Here is a 5,669-nt window from a genome sequence, read left to right on the forward strand (position 1 = left end):
AGGTTTCTTTTGAGCTTGCCCTTCCTCCCAGTATATTGGGAGTTCATCCGGTCTTCCATGTGCTTATGCTCTAGAGGTACCATGTCGGCAGGTGCAACATGCTAGATTATAGCATGATTCAACTAGATGAGAGTCTGGGTTGTGAAGAGGAGCTAGTTAGGAGGTCGAGAAGGAAATGGGGAGCAGATATCCGCACTTTTTCAGCACTCTAGGTGTGATTCTAGACCCGTTCAAGAATGAACATTTGTTTAAGAGGTGGAGAATATAACGAAGCGACTGGCCGTTTTGCTTTCTAGATACTCGTTTCCCTAATTAAGACTCCCCGTATGTGCTTTTACTATTTTATAACTTGCAGGGATGGTTGGTTTAGGTTTAGAAGGGCTTGGGTTGGAATCAGAACACATAGTTCCTTAATAGCGGCCTAAGGTGGCCAAGTTTGACCTGAGTCAATATTATGAGTAAACGATCTCGAAACCAGGATTTGAAGGTCCCAATAGGTTCGTATGATGATTTCGGACTGGGCGTGTGTTTGGATCGGGTTTCAGGTAATCGAGGGCATTTTAGCGCTCGAGGTTCATTTAGGATTCCGAGCCTGGTAATAGTTATATGTGGTGATTTATGACTTGCACGCAAAATTTGGCATCATTCCAAGTTGATTTGATAGGAATCAGACGCACAGAAGTGTTTTTAGAATTTTTTTAGTTTTATGTTGGATTCATGCATTTTGGCATCCTATTCGTGGGTTTTGATGTTATTTTGGTGTTTTGATCGCACGAGCAAGTCTGTATTATGTTGTTGGATGTACTAGTGTATTTGGATGGGGTCCCGAGGGGCCTCGGATGCGAATTAGATTGGAATCAGACTTGGTTTTGGTCATAGGGAGCTTCTGGTGGCTTCAGATCTGGTGCAATCGCACCTGCGAGGAAACGACCATAGGTGCAAGCTCGCAGAAGTGGCCGAGTGGTCATAGAAGCTGAAATAGGGTTGGGGCTGGGTGGTCGCAGGTCCGAGGAATTTTTTGCATCTGCACACCCGTAGATGCGATCGAGGCTCTGCAGATGCGGAATTGGATTGGCTGGCTGAGGATTGCAGAAGAGGAAGGAGTCCGCAGAAGCATCTCCTTGTCTTCAGAAGCGAGGAAGCTGGAGGCAGTAGGGGATCGCAGATGCGACCCTTTGACCATACCAGCATTTCTGCAGATGCGATCAAGTGGCCGCATGTGTGGAAATCTCTGGGCAGTGATGGTTTTTAATCTAAGACTTAAGCCATTTTTCACACACTTCCATTTGGTCTTGGGCAAATTTGAGAGCACTTTTGAAAGGGATTCTCATATACAATACAAGGTAAGCAAACTCCACCTATTTTCAAGTTAAATACGTTGATTATGGAAAATTTATGAAACTTGTGGTATTTGTCAAGAACCTAAGGTTTTGGTAAATTTGGGATTTGATCACGAATTTGGTGGTGAAAATTGGAGCAAATTATATATTTGAGTTTGGGACATGGGTAACAATTATATTCGAATTTTTTTGGAATCCGGGAATGTGGGTTTGGTGGTGAATTTCATTAATCTTTCCAAATTGGGCCGAGTAATTACTGTAAAAGCTAAATTATGAACTTTTGAGCATATATTTACTAGTTTATATGACTTTTGATTAGTTTTGAAGTCCTCTACTTCGTTTGGAGAGTTCTAGTGAGGTTGGAGAGCCAGATTGAGGACTTGAAACCAAGGTAAGTCTCTTTCCTAACCTTGTAAGAGGGAACTTATCCCCTTAGGCATCGTATTGTTGTGTGCTACTTGTGTAGGGATCTACGTACGCACGAAGTGACGAGAGTCCATACGTAGTTATATTTTTGTATGTCCGGGTAGACTTAGATTCACATCATGCTTTTAATTGTACTGTTTATCCCTATTATGTGTATTAATTATCTTGATTAGAACTGAGACAGGGATTTAAATTGGAATTATCGACTTAGTTTCTTATTTCAGAACACTGGGGAATACTTGATATACTATAGAAATCTGTGTCTTCTCGTCTCACAAGTGCTTTTTGCGAGCGAGGTAAATTCCTCTACTCTTATGGGATCAGGTCCTTCGCCTTAGAAGTATGATAACACTACTCTTATGGGATTAGGCCGTTCACCTCAACAGTATGATGGTAACAATATTCTTATGGGATTGTGTTTGTTCGTCTCGATAGTATTGAGCGCTACTATTCCTATGGGATCGGTCCGTTCGCCTCGGCAGTTTCGTGTTTAATAATCGAAATGGGTCCTGGTTTGGGTATAATTGAGTTAGTGCCTTCACGACCTATTATATGTTGGTGAATTGATACAGACTCCTGAATAGATTTACTGTAATTGCTATTATTTATTTCATTGATACTTGTTGTAGACATACCATGTCTACTTTATGTATTTTATATTATTATTATTATTCTACCTTTAGTAAGTGTTAAGTCAACCCCTCATTACTACTTCTTCGAGGTTAGATTAGATATTTACCGGGCACATGTTGTTTTCTGTACTCACGCTATACTTTTACACTCATGTGCAAGTACTGAGACAGGTACTTCAGTGGTCACACGAGCACGTAGCTGATCATCCACGAAGACTTAGTGGTGAGCTGCTTGCCTTGCTACGATCAGCAGCACCGAAGTCTCCTTTTGTCTCATTTGCTATTTCTGTCTCTCACATTCGGACAATAGTTTTAGCAGTTTTGTATATTCTTTAGATTGCTCATGTACTTGTGATGCCTGATTTTGGGGACTTGTAGCACTTATGTGCTACTGTACTCATCATTTCTATCACCGTATTGTATGTACTTATTATGCTGGTATTTTGTTTTAAAAAAACGAATCGTCACGGTTGCATGAAACCTTGTTTAATTCGTTTTCTTAAAAGGAAAACTTCCATTTTAAAATATTAAAAAGGGCTAATTAAGTAGTAGTTTCACCCGTGGGCTTGCCTAACAGTGGCGTAATGTGCCATCGTGACCTATTATGGGTTTGGGTCATGACAACAACCATTAATTTTTGTCCATGGACAAAATATTTTATTCTATGCAGCTATATAGAATTTGAATGCAGGACAAGTGAAAATCTCAAAGAAAGTTACTGCCCAAAGAGCACCAAACATCAGGAGTACCTAAACGTGAGAAGATGCTCGCGGTTCTTAGTTTCTCTAGGTTTTATCATCTGGAAATCAACAAAAAATTGTCCATTTCAGTCCAAAAGAAAACCACCCGAGTGTTGGACCATTCCATGCCTGGCAAAAGTAGATCCCACTTCACAAAGGGATGATTCTCTATAGTTCAACTAATTCCAATTCAGCAGCATTACATAGTATAGCAAGTGCTCCACATTCTTTTCGATCAGGGAGGTTTTCACAGCACGTCACACAGGAAAACAGAGAGCTATATTGACCACCTTTGACTCTAAGACCGACACCAGTAGAAGGTTTGACTCTAGCTCTACCATGAACAAGCAATCTTATAAATCCCAACTGCATTATCAGCCAAGTGATTATGATACTTCTATTGTCATGGGACAAAAGATGTATGCAGATAGCTAGTAGGGATCATGTACACAGATGGAAAAAAATGCAACACGAGTAGGCGCTGGTTTATTCAGTACTTTTGACTGCTAGCATTTCCTAAGGCCTAGTCTTTTTCATTCTTAAGTACTCTTGCCTCATCTTATTATCTTCTTCTTTTAAGATTTTATTAGTGATCGAAATTTTCCATGCCTTTACTACAGATAAGAAAAAATAGCCAAACCAGAAAAGTTATACTTATAAGACTATATGTAACTATTTAAGAAAAAGGAACTTACCTCTCGATGCGTCACATGATGGACGTTTGATGCATCAGGCATATGTTTAAAACTTTCTATCTTGGATTCATTTTTCTTTCATGTTTAACCTTTTCTTCAACAATGAAACCAAAACAGTTAGTGTAGCATAACATGTAATATCACCATAAGAGATTGAGAATGTCATGAAAATAAAGGGAATCAACACTCATGGTGAATCCATATCAACTTGTGCAATCGGTGAAAGGATTTGCACAACCTTTGACCATCTTTATAATAAAAATATCTTGATTCTTTACAACTAAAGCACCCATTCACAATAAATGTACCAACATAAAAAAACAGCTTTTGCCAAATATGTGTTGGCCTTGCTCTACCTGTACATATTTAAAAAAAAATTGATTCAAGCAAAAAAGTTGTCCTTCTATTAGTTGTATACATTCTTTGACTTCCTATGGGTGTTTTTGCACAGAGAATTAAGAGCAGTTAACCTCTAACAGTAGAACAGTCCAAAGGACCATCTATATATAAATGCAAAAGTATATTAATCTAGAAAAAAAATTATTAAGACAACAATAATACTTAAAACGTAGTATTTACATTAACTTAAAAGATCTTGGTTTACATTAGAACGTTTTGGTATGTTCCAACTATTCATAGCTGATACCAAAACGTTCTAATGTAAACCAAGATCTTTTAAGTTAATGTAAATACTTGTACTTGTACCTGTCAGCAAGCAAATATTCTATGTACGTGCAAATATTTCACAGCTTGGTATCAACAAAAACTTATACTTACCAGCTGGACAATAATTAGGTACTATACAAACACTAAGAAACAGTAGCATATTTCTTATCACCAAAAAACCTAAAGTTCTCCCGAATGAATTACGCCGCGTGAGAGACATTTCCCTTTATCTCTTAGTCCTTATCCTCCGAATCAGAAGATTCTTCTGTTAGGACTCCCTGTAACGACCCGATACGATAGTTTTGAGCATTTTCACTTCGCTCGATAGTTTGGGGATACGAGTAGCTCCATATGATGTATTAAGACTTGTATACAAAATTTGAGTTCATTCCAAGTTGATTTGATATGTTTCGGTGCGAGTTTTTGAAAGTCGAAAGTTCGAAAATTTATTAAGTTTGATTTGAGGTGTGTTTCGTAGTTTCAATATTGTTATGCGTGATTTGAGGCCTCGACTAAGTCCGTTGTCACGACCCAAAATCCTAAATTGTCGTGATGGTACCTAACGTGGTACTAGGCAAGCTGACATTTTTAAAATATTCTCAACAGATAACAAAATTGAGTCAAAGTAGTTTTAAATGACAAAAATTCTCATAAATGGGGTACAAACCCAAAATACAAATGCGGAAAACTCCCAAATCGGGTGTCACTGAGCTCATGGGCATCTATACATCACTAGTCTAGAAAAGTAATGTCTATGAAAGTATGGATCTAAAAATAATAAAAGAAAAGATAAGGAAGGAGAAACAAGGACTGTGAACGCCAGACAACTACTTCGAAGTCTCCAACGATCAGCTGTGCGAAATATCAACACCCACCGTGTCCAGAAATACCTGGATCTGCACACGAAATGCAGGGTGTAGCATGAGCACAACCAACTCAGTAAGTAATATTACTAAATAAAGAACTGAAACTAGTGACGAGCTCTGCAATTATAGTTCAACTTCAGAAACCTCAACATAGGAAAATAGGCATGCTTTCACGTTCAACAATTCAGGCCAAATCAGTTATCTCATATTAATTCAAGTAAAACAAAATATAACATCTTTTAGAAAACTTCCAAACAGAGATATACGACAGCTAAGTGCAACAATAATGAAGTCAAGAGCACTC

This window comes from Nicotiana sylvestris, chromosome 11 (genome assembly GCF_000393655.2).
Source record: "Nicotiana sylvestris chromosome 11, ASM39365v2, whole genome shotgun sequence".
NCBI lineage: Eukaryota > Viridiplantae > Streptophyta > Magnoliopsida > Solanales > Solanaceae > Nicotiana > Nicotiana sylvestris.